At 33.9% G+C, this 20,684-nt stretch overlaps 1 long non-coding RNA gene across 1 annotated transcript in view; it reads right to left on the bottom strand.

Annotated features, from left to right (window-relative positions):
• The window catches only part of LOC133201408 (uncharacterized), a 28,140-nt gene extending 9,626 nt beyond the window's left edge, over positions 1-18,514 (bottom strand). Inside the window, exons 1-4 of the long non-coding RNA XR_009723087.1 lie at positions 18,359-18,514; positions 15,440-15,535; positions 10,903-11,007; positions 10,592-10,689 (exon numbers count right to left, since the gene is read on the bottom strand). This is a non-coding gene — a long non-coding RNA (uncharacterized LOC133201408). The remainder of the gene's footprint in view (positions 1-10,591; positions 10,690-10,902; positions 11,008-15,439; positions 15,536-18,358) is intronic.
• Positions 18,515-20,684: the final 2,170 nt, after the last annotated feature.

Below are 20,684 nucleotides of genomic sequence, written 5' to 3'. Positions count from 1 at the left end.
GAACACTGTCAGAAAACTTGTTCTCCTCACTTTGCAACATAACATTACAATTAAAGCCCAACACATCCCAACAAAACTGAACAAAATAGCTGACAGTATTTCTCGTTCACAGTGGGGAAAGTTTCGCAACCTGGCTCCAGAGGCAGAGATGTGGCCCACACAGCTCCCCAAGCAGATATGGGAAATCTAATTGCTGAGTCCAAACGCCTTATTCATAGCTCCTTGTCACAAAACACCTACAAAGCTTACCGGGCTGCACTGAATAAATTCCAATCATTTTTAAACATTTATGGCTTACAGCAAACCTGGCCCCTGCACAGCAACATATTACTATATTTTATAGCCTACCTATCCATCCAAAAAATGTCAGCCAATTCAGTGTCCCTTTACATTAGTGCATTGTCATACTTCCACAAAATAAACCATCTTCCTGACCCTACCAAGTCCTTCCAAATTAACAAAGCACTTCAAGGCTTAAAGCGCAACAACAGAGTTGTTCCAGACAGCCGCCTCCCAATAACCCTACCAATTTTGGAAAAGCTCGTTATATCACTACAGTCAGTGTGTTGCTCCACTTACGAGGTCAAACTGTTCACATGTGCTTTTTCATTAGCATACTTTGCATTACTTCGTGTAGGGGAATTCACTTTAGTCAACTCAAACACACCGAATTCATCCCATTGCATACAACTCAAACACATTCAAGCACATCCACACAAGCCCTATTTAAGGTTAACCATACCACACTCCAAAACTGACCAGGTGGGTAAGAATACCACCTTTATTATCCATAGCCAGCCACTTGCTACCCTGTGCCCAGTTAAAGCTACCTTGGATTTTATCGAGCGTAGGCCCCATACCCCTGTTAACCACAGTTTTCTAATTCATCTTAATACAAAACCATTGACGAGATACCAATTCAACGCAGTCCTTCAAAAGGCTATTGAAAACATAATACCAACACCAGGCCATTTTGGCACACACAGCTTTCGAATTGGGAGGGCAACAGACCTTGCATTACAGGGCACATCCGATTCTGAAATTCAGAAGTTTGGTAGATGGAAATCAGTAGCTTTTCTTAAATACATAAGGATCATGTAACTTGGTTCACAACAACATTCCCATGCCTACTAGGACTACAGACATCTACCCATCGATGCCGGGGGGGGGGGGGATATTTGGACATGTGTATAGTCCATTTAAAATCCAAAACTAACCAACCCAAAGCATTGCAGGTCTAAAAGTATGGATCATAGGATCATCCATTCCTTTTTGGGCAGGGGAAGCAGCCAAACACTGCCCAGGGGGACAAAGCCTGAACCTCCCTGCCACACTGCTATGGAGATCTAGCAGGGGGATGCACTAGCAGGAATTAGACCCACAAATCCTACAGCTCATCAAGCATTAAGTACCCCCAAATTACTTAGTAATTCATCTAGGATCCAACGATTTGGTAACTCCAAACTTAACTAGCAAAAAATTCATACAAGAGATTCAATGCAGCTTCCTGCGATATAATGCTCTTCTCCCAAATACTAAACTGGTGTGGTCACACATTCTACCATGCCGTTATTGGCATGGAGCTCCATTGAACAGTGGAAAAAAGATAGACAAGAAACGTAAAAGAATTAACAAAAATATCTCAAAATTTGTCACAGAAATGGGTGGGGGTGTAATTTCACATGCAAACATATCCGTTGCTAATCCGGAATTGTTTAGATTTGATGGTACACACCTCTCTGAGCTTGGCAACAGAACTTTCTTAAATAACATAAAAAGTGGATTGTGGTCCCTCATTCAAGGGAAGGGAAAAGTATCCCTTAATGTAAAGTAATGGAGGAACATCATATCGATGTCTGTGGCGGGTCCGGAGGGATGAGTGGGAGGGTTGCGAACACATCTGGCTCGTTGTTTCCCTGCCCAGCCATCAGACAAGTTGGTGGGCACATTGTTGGGTAGACAGGTTGTCTACAAAGTATCCAACCTATGGCAATGTGTAATAAAAGTCAAGTAAAAAGTCAAGTAAAAAGTTTTCGATTGGGGTCGTAGCCAAGTCTGCAGGCCTGGGGCCCCCTCCACCTCTTGTAACAGGAGGGGAGGCTTAGTGCTGGAGTACTTGGGTGTAAAAGTACTGCTGACCAGAAGCAATCTCCGGAAGCAGGGTATACAGATGTGCTCGCAAATCTCTCGGTCCCTAATGTCTAGTACCTAAATTTGGGATCTCGGGCATCTGTGACCAACACAGGGCCACTGGTTTTGCCCGGTACTTATTAGTCGGTATGCCAGCTATCCCTCCTGGACCCTATTTTTTGATTGTACATTTATGCAATGCGGCCATTTAATGCCAATTCCCTTATGTCCATCACAGTTATGAGTAATGCAAGATTGTATATGTTTTTGTTCAAGTCTTTAATAAATGTAATGAAAATTATGCAGCTGTTGTCTATTGTAAAGCTGGCAACAAGGAAAGGTCATGATGACCGTATGTGTGAAAAGAATCAAGTAACAAGGCATGTCAGGTCCTGGGGGGCAGTGATTACCTGACTGTTCAATTAAGGCAGATTAATTTGCCCTTATACCAAATTAATCTCATTTAATTGACGGAAGCACATTACAATGTCGTTAAAACTAATAGTGGAATGAATTGGTTATAATCCAAAAGGCAAAAGACTGGTATTGGTACGAGTTGATTAATTGATGGCACTTCCTTTTCCCGCCATCCAGCAACAGGGTGAGGCAGGAGATCCACATCAAAATTACCCACCCACCCGTCCCCTTTTTTATATACATGTAATTTCATACTATTTGATTCGTACATTCCCTTATGCCATCTCATATATTCCCTAAAACTTTAAGAAAATTCTACCAAAATATCCAAACCTATTATCAATATGAAAGAGTTATCCGTCATTAGCCAATGCAATCATTGGCTAATGAAAATGTCACCAAATTGCAGTAATCTGCTGTCAGATCTTTTGCTTTTTTCAGATATTCAACAACAAACAGGTACCGGCAGGAAATCCAGCTCATAGGGATTGATGCGGAGAAAGGACAGCCAATCCAATATTGTGCACAAAAACTAGTCCGGAACAGTGATTCAAGACTTGTGATTAAACTAACTTATAGTGACAGTGGTTAACACATCTATCTATAGTCTATTTACAATATTATAAGACTTTTTCAAAACCCTTGTCGCATTGTATTTAAGGGGGGCGGGTCCGGAGGGATGAGTGGGAGGGTTGCGAACACATCTGGCTCGTTGTTTCCCTGCCCAGCCATCAGACAAGTTGGTGGGCACATTGTTGGGTAGACAGGTTGTCTACAAAGTATCCAACCTATGGCAATGTGTAATAAAAGTCAAGTAAAAAGTCAAGTAAAAAGTTTTCGATTGGGGTCGTAGCCAAGTCTGCAGGCCTGGGGCCCCCTCCACCTCTTGTAACAGGAGGGGAGGCTTAGTGCTGGAGTACTTGGGTGTAAAAGTACTGCTGACCAGAAGCAATCTCCGGAAGCAGGGTATACAGATGTGCTCGCAAATCTCTCGGTCCCTAATGTCTAGTACCTAAATTTGGGATCTCGGGCATCTGTGACCAACACAGGGCCACTGGTTTTGCCCGGTACTTATTAGTCGGTATGCCAGCTATCCCTCCTGGACCCTATTTTTTGATTGTACATTTATGCAATGCGGCCATTTAATGCCAATTCCCTTATGTCCATCACAGTTATGAGTAATGCAAGATTGTATATGTTTTTGTTCAAGTCTTTAATAAATGTAATGAAAATTATGCAGCTGTTGTCTATTGTAAAGCTGGCAACAAGGAAAGGTCATGATGACCGTATGTGTGAAAAGAATCAAGTAACAAGGCATGTCAGGTCCTGGGGGGCAGTGATTACCTGACTGTTCAATTAAAATGATAATGAACGAGTAAATGTCTCCCCTGCATTTTAAAACATCCTTTGCTATGGCAACTGCCATAGAGTTACTATCATAAATATTTAAAATATTGTTTATTAAAAAAATTCAACAAGTGTCTATATAATTCTTATTTGTAATTTTCAACCACTTACACTAATAAATAAATAAAAAATGAAGAAATTCCATGAACTTTCGGATCAACCCTCGTACATGTCAGTCATTAAATTTATATTAATATACAGTATGCATAAGGGAGACCAAATGTATTATTACTGCATTAAGGAGACCAACTACTATCCACACGTAAATCAGTATTTAACCACTTTCACTAATAAATAAATAAAATATGAAGAAATTCAACAAACTTTTGGATCAACCCTCATACATGTCAGTCATTAAATTTATATAATATGCAGTATGCATAAGGAAGACCAAATGTATTATTACTGCATTAAGGAGACCAACTACTCTCCACATGTAAATCAGTATTCAACCAATTTCACTAATAAATAAATACAAGAGGCCCAAGGGCCTTAACGGTCATCTGATTATAATACAACAATTAAGAGGATCCACAGAGTATAAAATGAACTGAAAGGTGAAGCTTTGTTGCCCAAAAGCAAGAAAAATAGGGTGATCAGGATCAACAAAATAATTAGTCTAGTGTTCATGAACAGTTCATAAATTAGGTTCTAATCTGTTCCCCATTTATCACTATCACCATACAGTTATTAACAAACTATTAGTGCTTCTGTACTACCCGGTATTTTAATTCCTTGTTGAAAATCTCTTACATTGGACTCTTTTGGTCTTTGATGAACATTGAATAAGACAAGTTATTTTTGTCTCAATTTTATTCATCTATTACTTACAAGTCTACCTGATCATTAAAACTATGAAAGTACTTTTTGTATTATATGATAAAAAACCTTGCATAATTCTCTTATACTATTAACCTTTCAAGTACATTATTTACAGTGATTCTCACGTCTGAGATTTTTCTCAAACATGCGTGCCACCACCGTTTTTTCCGACTCAGCTGAGAAAAAATTCTGAGATTTCTCAGAAAATCTTGAGATTGATGTATACCAGTCTCAAACAAAATCTCACAATTTTTTTTTTTATGGTAAAATGATCGCAAATGTTGTGACAGTGCACATTTTAATCAATAAATACACGAAATTAACATACAAGCACAGAAAGGATGTTAATTTCTCCCAAAACTTGATTACCCTGTGAAGGGGGGGGGGGGGGGGTAATTACGCGCATGTAAATATTCTTATTATATTAATATTGTCCACGCATGGAATCAAGCACTTTAAACTTTACCAAAAGAAAAAAATAAATAAAGAAAAAATAAAGAATAGAATATTCTAGTGGCACGTTCGTACATAACATTTATATCTTCATTCGTACAGGAATTAATATAATTAATTTAATTCATATTTAAATGAGCTATTTGTGACAAGACATTTTTATTACATGTAATTCACAATGTTCATGTATATCAGAAAAGGAAATATGATTAGATAAAATATCAAAACTCCTCGGTCCCGTATTTTTTTTCCCAGGAAGTTATATTTTACTATTTATTAAGGTAAATATTATACGAAATATTAAAAGAAATCTGATAGTGTCTAGAATTTCATGTACAAATTCTTCTGTTCTTTCGAAATAATATGTAAATCGCCATTTATTTATTACAGATGATAGCAGTCTGTCTAATTTGGTTCTTAATTAAATCTATAAAATTCTTGATTGAGAATTTGGATCGACTTTATACTCACAATGTATTGTGCGTACTTAAATCCTTGACCATTTATATTATTTATAAGAATAAACTTGACTTATGACCATTCTGAAATACATGTATAAATCACAAGAAGGACTGCATCTATTCAAATGTACTTGCTAGCTATAGTACTTGCAAGAATAGATTCTTTTTTAACAAACAGTATTTTTTAGTACGACAACTTACATTTTGAAGCAAAAAAGTATGATCCGTAGGTTCTTTTTTTTTTTTTTAAAATTACATCATTACGCAGTGAAACTTTTATTTACGATACAATTAGAAATTAATCAGTTTCTCATTACTCAATGAGCGTATGCGAGATTGATTCTGGTTTTCAATGTAACGATGATTATTTGTCAAGTGGTGCTATATTCGTTGTTTATTATTTATCTAAAAAAAAAAAAAGAAGACTTTCCGAGACATTTTGTCACAGGGGATCGTAGAAAAATGCGATGTGTTAGTTTGCCGCTTCCCTATACATGCCCTTAGTTCAAATTTCAGCCGGTTTTTCTTCCTTCTGGGGGGATATGAGCTGAAATTCACCGACAATTAAACAGTTCCTCGAGAAATTTCCTTGATAAATTAAATCCTGTAAAACTAAGCATGCGTATGTTACCTGCTCCTGGATATGTTTGCTGTTTTTCCACAATTATGGTATACTCGCAAAATTTATTACAGCATGTGAGAAATTTACATGATATAAGCCTACTGAGCATTTTTTTTGTGTGGATCTGCTAGAAAAAAAATTCACTCAGGTTTATTCTAAATTTAAATAGTCCCTATGACTCATATTTTTTTTTTTTTTTTTTTTTGCTATGGAGAATTAAGAATTATACAGATATATCTAACATATATAACAAACAAAGAAAAATGATTTCTTTTAATCAGTCTGGGGAATATAGTCTTGATCCGCCTACCTGCTACATGTAACGTCACAATGGTGGAAGTGACGCCTCGGTGTATGTTTTTGTGTGTTTATGTCGACAGACGAACCAAGACTACAAAGTTTAGATATGTTTTTGTGTTATTCTTCTGTAGGGATTTTTTACGGGGGGTTCAATGAAAATTTATTGTCGCAAATGTCGAAATGGAATCCTCTTTGTTGAATGACTCGAAACAACAAATAAAAGACGAAGGAAGTGTGGGATGTGTTTTTTCGTGATATTCACTAAAATATTGCATAAATAACTGACTAAAAGGTAAATTCAATCATTGATTCAACAAATTCATGCATTTTCAGAAAAAAAGGTCGTATATAACAACGAGAATAAGTCCAAGATTTTTCTCAAATCTCAGCTTACGTGAGATGATCGAATCTCAGAGATGTTGGTGGCATGATGTTTTAGGAAAATCTCAGCTGAGGCAGAAATCTAAGATTTGAGGTTGAGATTTGAGCTGAGATTTTATACGTTGGTGGCCCCGAAGCCAGATGTTCAAAAATCTTTATGAAAACTTTTACTTGTTTTGCCTCTGATATGCCCAGGTGCAGAGAAGATTTTCAAAGAAATAATGCATTTTTTACTACAGATTCACTATATTATCAATAGAGCCCCCCCCCCCCCCCCCACCTAGAAACACCAGAGCCTCTCACCCTGGGACCAGAAGTTTGCTCATCATACATGTAAGTAATCACTTTGTTTATCTGATTAACACTAAGGAGCAGACAGGATTATTTAACAGAATTAATGCATTTTCACTATATCATCAAGAGCCCCACCATTACACCAGCACATCTGACCCAGGGGTCATGCAATTCACTACTCTGGAAGAAGCAATCATGCTCATCATAACTATATGCTTAGCTTCTTTGCTTTTTAACCAGAAGCAGAAAAGAGTATTTTCAAAGAAATTTTGCTTTTTCACTATATAATCAATAGAGCCCCTGACCCTTTTTCACCATAACCCTTGACCCTGGGGCTATGAAATTCACAATTTTGGAAGAGGCAATCTTGAATATCAAAACAATGTACTTAGTTTGTTTAAATAATACCCAGGGGCAGAGAAGAAGATTTTCAAAGAATTAATGCATTTTCACTATATAATCAATATAGCCCCGCCCTAACACCAGAACCCCTGACCCTGGGGCCATGAAATTCACAATTTTGGAAGAGGCCCTCTTCCTCATCATAACTATGTACTTAGTTACTTTATTTAATACCCAGGAGCAGAGAAGGAGATTTTCAAAGAATTAATGCATTTTCACTATATAATCAATAGAGCCCCGCCCTAACACCAGAACCCCTGACCCTGGAGCCATGAAATTCAAAATTTTGGAAGAGGCCCTCTTCCTCATCATAACTATGTACTTAGTTACTTTATTTAATACCCAGGAGCAGAGAAGAAGATTTTCAAAGAATTAATGCATTTTCACTATATAATCAATAGAGCCCCGCCCTAACACCAGAACCCCTGACCCTGGGGCCATGAAATTCACAATTTTGGAAGAGGCAGTCTTGCTTTTCATAACTATGTACTTAGTTACTTTATTTAATACCCAGGAGCAGAGAATAAGATTTTCAAAGAAATAATGCACTTTCACTATATGATCTATATTGCCCCATCCTAGCACCAGAACCCCTGATCCTGGGGCCATGAATTTCAAAATTTTGGTAGAGGGCTCAATGCTTATTACAATGATGCGAACAGTTTGACTGCTTGATGTCCAGGAGTAAAGAAGAAGATTTTTAAAGATTGCATTATTTTTGGTGGTTTTAGCCCCGCCCCTCAGGCCCCAGGGGGACAGGGACCATGAAATTCACATGAAAGTCTAAACTCGACGTAATGAAGATTTAGATTTGCAAACAAGGTCATTACACTGACCATAAATTTCTCGACATGTAAAATTCTAAACAAGGCAGTAGAAAGCTCTGTATCATGGACTTAGTTGTCAGTAGGATGTCTTGGTTCAAAACAGTTACTACATAGAAGATACTCTTGCCGTTGCAAAATTAGTTGAAAGACGTAGACACCATCTGCAATTGATAATATAATGTGATTTTGTTTTCTTGCAGGACACGGCAATACTTTTATTCTTCTCATGTAGAAGTTTGCACATGAATTCTCCTTCATTAGAACATACAATAATAGGTCGGCAAATTAATGATCACAGTTTTTGGAAATGCGAATTATGTAAAACACATTGTTTGAAGGCTTTCATACCATCTGATGGTTTTGGGGTAAGAATCGTGATTTCTAATTTTCTTTAAATTTTCTACAGGTTTTTTAGAAACAAGATTTCATTAAAATCACTTCTTTAATATGGTAATTGTAGCACAGTGCTTCTTCACAGCATTTAGATATTTATCTCATGCACATTTAGAGCAATTTTTGAAATTTAAATATGGCATTCTTAAACATTTGTTACACCATTATACAATTACACAGGTATTTATATTTACTTCGAATTTTAACATGAAATTTGATTTGAGTAACATTTTTGTGGACATCCATGGGTTTTAACAGGTCTGGACGATTTTAATATTAATTGCCATAAATGCACAGAATAAACGACATGCTAAGGCAATCTTTAAAATAATGTTTGTTTGCCCTCTCCCTTCACCCAAAGATGCTATATACCAAATTTGGTTGAAATTGGTTGAGCGGTTTCAGAGAAGAAGCTAAAAATGTTCAAATGTTAATGTACGTCGCACGACGACGGACGAAAACGGATAGCAATAGGTCACCTGAGTTACTCAGGTGACCTAAAAATATGAAGAAATTCCTCGAACTTTTGGATCAACCCTCGTACATGTCAGTCATTAAATTTATATAATATACAGTATGCATAAGGAAGACCAACTGTATTATTACTGCATTAAGGAGACCAACTACTATCCACATCTAAATCAGTATTCAACCTCTTTCACTAATAAATAAATAAAATATGAAGAAATTCAACAAACTTTTGGATCAACCCTCATACATGTCAGCCATTAAATTTATATAAAAATAAATATGCAGTATGCATAAGGAAGATCAAATGTATTATTACTGCATTAAGGAGACCAACTACTCTCCACATGTAAATCAGTATTCAAAACGAGAGATTTTAATACCCTAGTAATTTACATGTTTAGTTACATGAACTAAATCTATTTACCTTTGTCATCACGCAAGAACTGTTTTACATTCATCCAACTTTAACAACATTATACATGCATACAGTGTATGCCATACATTAGGAAGACCAGATGCATTATTACAACATTAAAGAGACCAACTACAATGGAACAATGAGACAGTATTCCAAAATGTTCATCCCAATACCATAGTAATTTCCCTTAATTTGTTTGTATTTAGATGACCTAAATCAATTTATCTCAGCCAGAATTGGAACAAAAAAGCTAGTCACACAAGTGGCCAAACACATGAACAGACAGATGGACATGATGATTCCTATGCTTATATACAACCATGCTTATATACACCCAAAGTTGCCAAAGTAGAGCAGATGCAGTGGTTAGAGCGTCTACTCTAGAGTCGCGGAGAAAGAAGCTGATCCTTACATAGCGAGTTTTAATCCCACTGTGGAATGTGGAGACCCGTTCTTCAGATGAGACAGACGTATTAACTGAGGTCCCATGTCACAGTAGGTGCTGGCTCGATAAAGATCCCTCAATGCTCAATGGCCGTAAGTGCTGAGTATAGGACAAAAATTTGCAGCTCTCCACCAGCAAGTGGTGGCGTCTCCATATGAGTGAAAAATTCTCAAGAGGGACGTTAAGCAACAAGCAATATACACCCAAAACTTTGTTTGCAGAAGATTTTGTGATACATGCTTTACAAGTATACATATTGCTCATAAGGGAATAAAAATGCTATAATATATCATTAAGGAAAGCAACTGAAATTAAATGTGCACTTCTAATTGAACTAAACAAAATTACCCTTTGTCAGAATGTAGATTTATAAACAGGAAGGCTGTTTTTCTTCATTTTTTCCATGTCAGATTCAGACTGTTCTTCAAAAAATTCTGGCATACACCCTGTAAAAGTGAACAGTGCAGATAATAAAGAGCTTCTAAATAAACTGCATAATATTTAAAAGATCCACTTAAAAGGGATAACAAATGCATATAACTGCATCAAGGAGAACAACTGATATCCATATATATATAAATCAGTACATGTATTTTAATTGTGATATTTTAATATCCTAGTAATTTACATGTTTAGTTTCATGAAATAAATCTATTTACCTTTGTCCAATGACCAATGAGCACAAACACTGATTTTTCCTCTTTTTTCTTAACGGAATCACCAGGGCCAGTCTGCGGTCCATATGATTCTGGCATATGTACACTCTGTAAAATGCATATTTGTACCATGTACAGGCATATGAACAATATTTCTATACTACATACATGCATCATTAAACTTAATAATCTTTTTTTCCAAAATTCATTATTCATAGTGTTTTGCTGTTAGCAAAATTCAACAAAAACTATACTGTATATACTCGCCTATAAGGTGGTCTGCCTATAAATCAGTTGTATTTTTTGAGGTTATTTTGGAGGGATTTGCTATTGACCCGCTTATAAATCGGTACAACTTTTTGCCAGAATCAATTGACAATTTCAAATCAATGCTCTGATGTTTTAACCTGGTTTCAAAATACTAATCTTTTTATGACTCACCTATAAGTTGGACATAGAGTATATACAGTACCTGCATTATACATGCATTAGGAAGACCAAATGCATTATTGCAATATTAAAGAGACCATTGCGGCAAATGAAATCAATGTATGAATTGTATTCAAGACTACGGGTGTACTAATTTGTCTGAAGTATATCATGATATAATGTGATACACAAAGACTTGAACAGGATATGTACATATACCCACATTCCTAAATGTAACAACAGTTTAAAAATCAATAATTTTTTTTTTTTTGCAAATTTCACTGTCTAATTTATGAAATATAAAATATTATTTAAAACCATAAAGCATAAAATGGTTGAAAGCTCATTTAATACAATAACTGACATAAATAGGATGTTTAATCTACATTTATTAATATTGTGGGTCTTCACCCCATTTAATGTGAAGGAATCGTGAAAGGCATTGTAATTCCAACTTGCTCACAGAGCAAGTTTTACACAGAGGACCAACTCTTTATTCAAAATTAAGTTTACATACTTAATTTTTTAACAAGTTTAATGGGTTTATAAAACTTTAAACTAAGTCAAAATATTTTGCTTTCTAAATATGGACAAGAAATGTTTTTTGCTTAAAATCACCTTAACTTCAGATAAAAAAAATGCACTGTGCTCATCCTCTTCAAATGCCTTGTTTGTAAATAACTGATAAAGGGTACATCTCACAAATGCTTCATTATTACAAATGTCTTACAGTAAATATAGGCATCACCACAACTTATTTCATTAGTAAGAATAAACCCTTAAGCAATGAATATAAATGCTGAAAAGTGGTGCATTGTTAGGAGTTGATCTTACTACACAAGTTTCGAGATTATCTCCATTGCACTCGGCACACCTCGGCCGATTCGTACCTCATCAAACGTTTGATGAAGGTGACGGAATCAGCCGAGGTTTGCCGAATGATCTCCATTGGTGCACTCTTTTGTTATGGAGGGAAGTTTTGTTTCCACATTAGCAGGCAGGTGGGACAGTTATTTATATATTGCATACATTACGTCATTGATATACTGTGAAACCTGTCTTATCCAACATGTTGAAGGGGAATAAAATCAATGTCAGATTAGACAGTGTGTCGGATTACCCAGTGTTGAATATTTCTGAGCATTATGATAAATGTCAGGTGACTTCATACAGAAAAAAAAAAACATTTTTCGTTAGGTTTAGAGTACATGTGTATTTAATTGTCAAAGTATGTGTGTGTGTGTGTTTCTTTGTTGTATAAAATATACCTTCGGCTGATTAACATTTCTTTGAGACACATCATTTGTTACAGCACTAGTAAACTCTGTAGTAATATACGATAATTTCTTTTAAACGTGCAAAACAGATGGAACTGCCAATCACTTCGAGTTGTTGCAATTTAATTTTTAGCATTTTACTTACTAACAGTAGATATTAAATATTTTGTCTACCTTCTGTAAACAGTGGTTTTATTTTTTTTTCTACACTACATTTCTCTCTGATTTTTTCTGCATTGTTAACTTCTCAAGATAGACTGTGCTATTAATACCCTCTCGTGACTTTTCAAATAAATGGGACGTACCTCTAAAACATTGTTATTGCGATTTAATTTTTATCAAACAACATTAACATTTTAAAATTTAATGGGTCTACTTAAAGTGGAAGTTTTTTGCTTCCTGCAAATCTTTCATGTGCACAGTCTCACTTAATTCAGTGTATATTAACCCGGAAATGAAACATTTTCTATTAGACGAGATGCTGTCTTCAAATTGTGTGTTGTCTACATGTTATACAGTAGTTTGCTGTACTCATTTTTTAGGGAGACATGACTTTAAAGGACTCTGACTGCATGTTTGATTTCAATTTCAAGCAAAAAATCTTATTTATTCTGTTAGGTAAAGGCAATCTAAATATCAGGTACTCCTTTTTATTTTCTATCGCGTGGATGCTATTTTGTCAATGCGAGAATAAAATTGATAACAACGAAGAGTACTGATTGCCTAATTTTTAAATTCAAACACAGTTCATTTATTGTTTATATAAACACCATCAAACTAATACATGTAATTAACTACTAAGTAGACCAAGCTTGTGCCCAAATGGAACTAGCGACTAATTATGGTACAAATGTATAATTATGTCGAATTACCCAGGTAAAATCATAAGGTAATTATCTAGTCTTGTCGACAAAAAGCACCAGAATTCGGAATGTACAGTGGTCGGAATATACAGTGTTTTATTCTATATATATTATAAAGAAATTTTTGGGAATAAAATATTTAAGTTTTAATGGTCGGAAAGTCCAGTGTGCTGGATTGCACAGTTGTCGGATTGGACAGTGGACACTGTAACATCATAACTGATTGTCGGGATGCACTCTTCAACTTGAAAATTAAGGAATCAAAGAAAAGGCGTTAATTTTTTTCAATGAACAAAAAATCAGAACAAAAGAACCTAAGAATCAGAACAAAAGAAATATCAGTGGATAAGGCCACAGTTAAAAAATTGTTGGTTTGGCATTGCCGATTGAGTCTTTAAACACTTGGGTCAGTAGGTAGGGAAAATATTTTTTTTTTTTTTTTTTGCTGATACAAAAATTAATGCTATTAAATCAATTGTGTTGTATTATTGCATTTTGTTATACAAATTAACAACTATGTCAAAACAGATATGAAATTTCACACGTCATACAGATTTCTAATACAGTTTCAGGTCTTGAGTGACAATTATGAAGCAAGAACTTCTGCTTTCTGCTTTCTGAGCAGGAAAGGGCATATACAAAACAAATCAAACAACACTAACAAATAAATGCTGAAATGATACATCGTGATATGTAGGTATATTGGGTTTGAATAATACACAGACATTATGATACGATACATCTCTCAAAACAATTTTATGATTCAATACATGAATCTAGACATTATTTAAGTTATAAAATTTTAATAAAATTACTTTCTTATTAATTTTTTTCTAAGGATAAATTAACCATAAATGTACAAACAAACAAACAAACAAAAAAAAAATCAAAAATCAAATCACTTGAATTGAAATTTACAGCAAGGTATTGCTGTAAAAATTATCATTAATATATTTGTCTAGGGAGGAATTGATGGGAATTGCTTTAATTTGTTTTTAAAAATTTCAAAATGATTTATAAATCATGATTGTCAAATGTCAATAAATAACACAATAAAGTAGATTCATCATTTAGTGTAATGGCTAAGCATTCAGATTTGTTGTGTTTCTCATATATATACTGAAACTTTGAATGACACAGTTTATAAACAAGCTGTCTTCTCTGTAGTAGCGGCACTAGTGAAGAATCCAACATGTTTCAAAACTTGTAAGAATGGCCTGATTTGAATGTGTAAGATACAGTTGCAATGCCAACCATGCCAACATTTGGCATTTGTTTATTTTTTAGTTATTTATGAACCAGCAATAATTAGGGCTGCACCAAATATATTGATACATATCTAGATTAATGAATATATCGTATCCAAAAAATAACTTAATTCCAATACATTTTGGGCAGGCAGTTTTTTTATGTAATTCTGTGAAAAAGTTGGGAATTTCAATCACCAAAGATTATATTTAACTGTTTTGAATTAAAACTGATCAAAAATGATATAATCGTTAAGGAGGTAGCACATCTTAGATGATTATTACAAAATCATAAAAATACATAGACAACTTTACTTAGCATGTTGATTTTACAGTCAAGAAAAGTTTGAATTTGAAGTGTAATTTTTAAAGACAGTGAGACAAAAAATTAAAAATGAGTTGCAAAACAATTATTATTTTTATAAAATTCATGCATAATGATTTATAAGACTTTTTGACAGAATTGTGAAAGAATCCAATATATTGCATATCGCATTAAAAAATGTCTTCTTCTTTTTTTTTGCTCAATACACAGCCCTAGCAAAAATGATATACAACAAGGACTTTGATTGGATTATTAACATACATTCAATTGATCATAATTATTAACTGTTATTGCACTTTCATTTTCAAAATGTTGTTAGGTATGTTGTTTGTTCATTCTTTTGCATTGATATTATAATTTATAAAAGAGTATTTTAGCAGAAAAAAATTATCAATTTACCTTTCTTGGAATAAAGACATGTTGACCCTTGAGCTGAGATTTTCTCTCTTTCCATAGATGTGTTACACTGGGGTCCACATGATTCTAGCAGAGACCCTGTAAAAAAGGACTTAATTATGGAAAAGCATGAAGAATATATGCCTATTATACATATCTTAAATTCTAATAAAAACAATGTTTTTTAATTAAGATCCATATATTTCTAATGATTGACATAATACAAATTCAAAATAAAATATGCATGTCTATATTATACCTTAAGCAGACCAATTGCATTAATACATCCTTCAGGAGACCAACTTAAATCAATATTTGAGAAATATTTGTGAGAACAATAAATTTGTCTACTTTACAGTACTAAATGTACATGGAATCTATTGGATCATGTTACTTTAATTGACCTGCCTTAGTTCAACACAGTAATCTAACAAAGAAATTGAGCCAAAACAACATTTTAAGACTTTTTGAACAGTGCATGTTCCTATCATTTCAAAACCATTACCAGTAAAAAGCTAATATAGGAAAATGATGACAATTAATTAATATTGTACTTTCAGGTATATTAAATGAATCAATCTGATTCGTCAAGAAACATTTGTTAAAAAGCACTATTACCCACTGAATAATGAAGCCACGCCCTCCAGTGTCGCAACAGTCAACATTGCTTGACGACGGGTGATATTCCAAAAAATAGTGACTGCGCAGATTTATGCGCTCAAGGTTCACTATTATTTGTATTTGTATAAAACATTCAGTATAATATAATAAATGTTGCATGTAGTTGAGTGTAACATTGAAAATTTTCACCCCTTGAAAACCAAATACGTCAAAAAGGGGATAGGTTTCTTTTCCAACTTCTATATAGTTTCGCCCCTGCAAAAACTGGTATAGACCTAGGAAATGTTTAAACGGGCTAAGAGAAATCAAATGCATCGAGAGTACTTTAATTGTTTTTACCCAAGTTACATGCCAAAAAAGATTCAGAAAGACGTCACATAAAGTTAACGTTGATTTGAACTGAAGTTAGGGTGTCAAAAGTCATTCACGTCCAAAAGTGACATTGATCATGTGTGGTAGATAATAAACTCCTACGAGCAAAATATGCTGGCATAATCAAGTGAGGATCTTTCCCTAATCCTATATATAAATCCATTTAATACAATATTATATGCACTTAAGCAGCTGTTTATGACATTGTAAAATTACATAAACAAGACCAGTTTATATAATTTATAACAAGACCGGTTTATACAATTTATATACCAGAGTAATTAATAATATAATTTATATAATTTTATCAAGATAAGTGTATGGGGTAGAGGGAGCAGACATTGAGAAACAATGTTGTCGGACCTCATGAAACTAAACTAACAGTCTTCCAAATAACCCGGGAGTCCAATGCCAGGGACCTGTTAAATTTGCAGCTGGGCATGTAAAAATTGTCAAATTACATGTCCGAAGAGGGCATATGTGAATCTTCTTTCATTGTACGATCTTTACTTGCCATTTATTCTGTCCTACCCCCATTATTCCCGTAAACGTTGCTATATGTAATGTCTTAGATGGATTGCCTGTCTACATTCTCGATACGACCTGTCAAATGATTGTCAATCTAATCATTGAAGTGTTTAGTTTAACCTATTTGTTTTCTCGAAGTTTCTTGCTAAATTACGAGACGTTCATCGATGCCACATACTGTGGCACTACAGTCATGATCCCATTTCTGAAATTCAGTTCAGCTAAACCGGCCAACAAATGACCAGCATGCAACTCAAAAGTTATTAATGAACAAAAACGCTTTAGAAAATGGCAATCACGGTGAATAAACACACGTGGTACAGTCACGGAGAAATACAATGCTGAAAAAATTAATATAAAACCTTTATACCTAATGTTTTTTTTTTGTAGCACAATACTGGTAAATGTAAGAATTTTGAGTAGGGCATGTACAAATTTGAATGCGCTGGGTAAAAATGATAGGTCTACATGCCCGAAGGGCATGTGCTGAAAAAGAATTGTTGTGAAGACTGAACTAAAGTGACAGCGCCGGGTGATCATATAAAGTCCCTTTTATTACATAATAATTTGGCAAATTATCAACATATCACGCTAAAATTTCCAAGATATCTTAACGGTGAGAATTTTTATTTTTTAAGTTGAAACCCTGTGACCTGTGAAAAAAATGAAATTTGTATCATCTAAAGTCTTAAGATGTATCAAGGTAATTTTCAAAACAAATTTGCGGTTGGGGTTATAAATGAAGGATAAAACCAGAGACCTCGGAATGGAATACTTGGAAGTCTCTGGTTTTATTCTACCCCAACTGGAAGTTGTATCCCATCTAAAGTCTTAAATTTAACAATGTATCGAGGTAATTTTCGAGGAATAAATGAGTGGTTTACAATAAAGAGTCTCGACCAGAGACGTCTGAAACGATTTATTTGACAAGAAAAAAGTCTCATGAAGCGAACAATGTCATTTTAAAGTAGGTTAATGATTGATATATGAACAAAATACGAGCTTAAAGCAGGGTGCCTAAAATTGAGTTAGATACCTTGTGGTAAAAATAAGTAGGGGTGCACCGTATATGAAACAAGTGCCTGTGATTGATAGTCTGAAATTTCTCTTCACATAAATATTAAAAGCTTGCAGTGATCGCTATAAATCTATACAACAGTCAAGTTACATATGGTAAACTAACATAAAAACAAGATTACAACAGTCATGATTACAGAAGGTATATTTTGAAGACTCTAGGTCAGTAGGTGAATGTAAACAGGTAAACACACGTGGGACAGTCACCGCAAATAAATGAACCACAAAACGACTTATAACATTAAAATGTAAATATTCATCTGCACACAGAGTTTTGCATAATAATTTTAAAAAAGTGTAAATTAAAATATAAAATAAACAAACCTCAAACCTTGTAACAAGGCTTGTTTCCCTGCATTCTTATATCTGGTTCTCTGTCACTGAAAATGCAGGGAACCCAGGGTGCGTTATTAACTCGTACACAGATTTGTTGATACGAATAAACCTATAAACATATATATACGAAATACAATATTATCTTAAAAAATGAAGAATTTCAAATTGCTTGAAAAATTATCTTTATGTAGTTTATAATAAATGGTTGTAATTGTATATTAATTTCTATCTATCCATTAAAATTTGATATTTATATCAACTTATGTATCCGTCTGAACAATTATTGTTTTTACACTCCCTGTCACATCTTCATAGTTAAGCCTGTAAGCATGGTAAGTAGGAATCAATTTCAGTTGAAGGGGACCAAAACCAAACATTTTTTAGTTTCATTTGGTGGGGGGGGGGGGGTATAAACCCCAAATGATCATTTTATCTCAGTCACTGAACTGCTGAAAATAATGAAGGGAACTAGGCTGCGATAATGATTTGTAAAGAATTTCCAATTGCTTGGAAAAAAAAAAGCTTTTCGTGTATGTGGTTTACAATAATGGTTGTACTTGTATATTTTCTATATATCCATTAAAATTTCATAGTATCAGTATTTCACTATTTGTAAACATTAACTGTTACAATAATATTAAATAAATGTTACACTCACTGTGTAACATTTAGTTACTGTCACATCTTCATAATTAAACGAGAATATTCCCTTCCGTAAATATTGCTATATATCTGAACTGTTACCAATTAATCTTTCTTTGGTGAAAGAAAACCTCAGGGATGGAGAATAGGCCCGTACGTAATTTAGTTGGAGAGGGGGGGGGGGGTGAGCACAACCAAACAACATTTTTCAGTTTCAGGTTGGGGGAGGCTACAAACTAAAAATTTCTTAATAAGCAAAAGAAAAATACATTACCAGAGGTTATTTTTTAGGGGGGCCAAAAGCAAAAGTAAAAAATAGATCATCAGAGGTTATTATTGAGGGGGTCCAAACATAAAGGAGCAATGTTTTCTATAGTATACCTAAATTTCATTTCGTACGTTCCTTCAGCCATGTATTGTATCAAATCTGCTTCACCCTTTTTTTACTGCATATGTATTTTAACAGCAGAGGACCACATTATATTAATAAATAATTATTAAATTACAGCTATTTTTTTCTTACAGGGTCTGTTTCATTTATACTATATCATGATGATCATGTCCTGCATGATGTTTACAGAAAGTTTACTTTAAATTTTTAAGCTCGACATACACATGTAGCTGCGTCAACTTGCGAGACTATTTTTTTCTACGTTCGGCCTAATCTTTAAATATTTTCTGCAATTTGTTTGTGGACTTGCATAAAAGAATTAAAAATATAGGGGCCTATCATTTAACTTTATTTCGAATTTCCTTCAGGATTTTATATACCGAACTATAGTCTAATGATTATTTAAAATCATACTTTTTCTCTTAAAAGCTAAATTACTAGGCAAAAAAAAACAAAAAACAAAAACAAAACAAAAAAAACACGAATGTTTGTCTTGCGTATTCTTAATTACAACTTATTACTGTATCATTTTAGTTACTTACCCAAATTTCTCAACATTCATGGTGTTCAGAGGTCATTTTCTGAAAACTGAAGAGGCATTCCGATGGCATTCGGAACAAATGACGGAAAGCACTTGCTAAGAATTCAAAACATGGTCCATAAATTTACAATATTTTTCCTTTTTAGGTTTTTAACATAAAAAGTGGAAAACTAAGTTAAAGAAACACTCATTTGAACATATCAAAAGCGGAAAAAATATATATGCTAGATTTTTTGTTTAATTGCATGTTTTTCATGGTCTCCAAAATGCAGAAAAATTATCCTTTGAAATTATACGTAGGTTATACATTCTTTTCTTTTTTAGGGAAGATGATAGGAATTAGACAACTTTTGAATGTTAAATAACAGAGTTAAAGATTAATAATATTTAATGGCAGACTGTTTATTTATCTATAAAAAGACATTTGCAATACTGATGAGGTCAAAATAATAGGGAGACCGAAAAAGGTCGCCTTAATCCAGTGGTCTCCCTAAGCCAGAAAATATATCCTCCTTGGTCTCCTAAAGCCATATGTCATATATATATATATATATATATATATATATATATATATATATATATATATATATATATATATATATATATATATATATATATATATATATATTATATATATATACAATTAAGCCAAATATATTGTGATGGTTTTTTCTAATGGGAAATGTTTTTCAGTTTTAGGATAATATCCAGAAAAGAAATATATGTATATAATTATTATA

Source organism: Saccostrea echinata, unplaced genomic scaffold (genome assembly GCF_033153115.1).
Source record: "Saccostrea echinata isolate AGI-Se365-2 ecotype Australia unplaced genomic scaffold, CSIRO_AGI_Sech_v1 ptg000044l, whole genome shotgun sequence".
Classification (NCBI taxonomy): domain Eukaryota; kingdom Metazoa; phylum Mollusca; class Bivalvia; order Ostreida; family Ostreidae; genus Saccostrea; species Saccostrea echinata.
The sequence above is the reverse complement of the archived record's forward strand: the minus strand, read 5'-3'. Positions and strand labels throughout refer to the sequence as shown.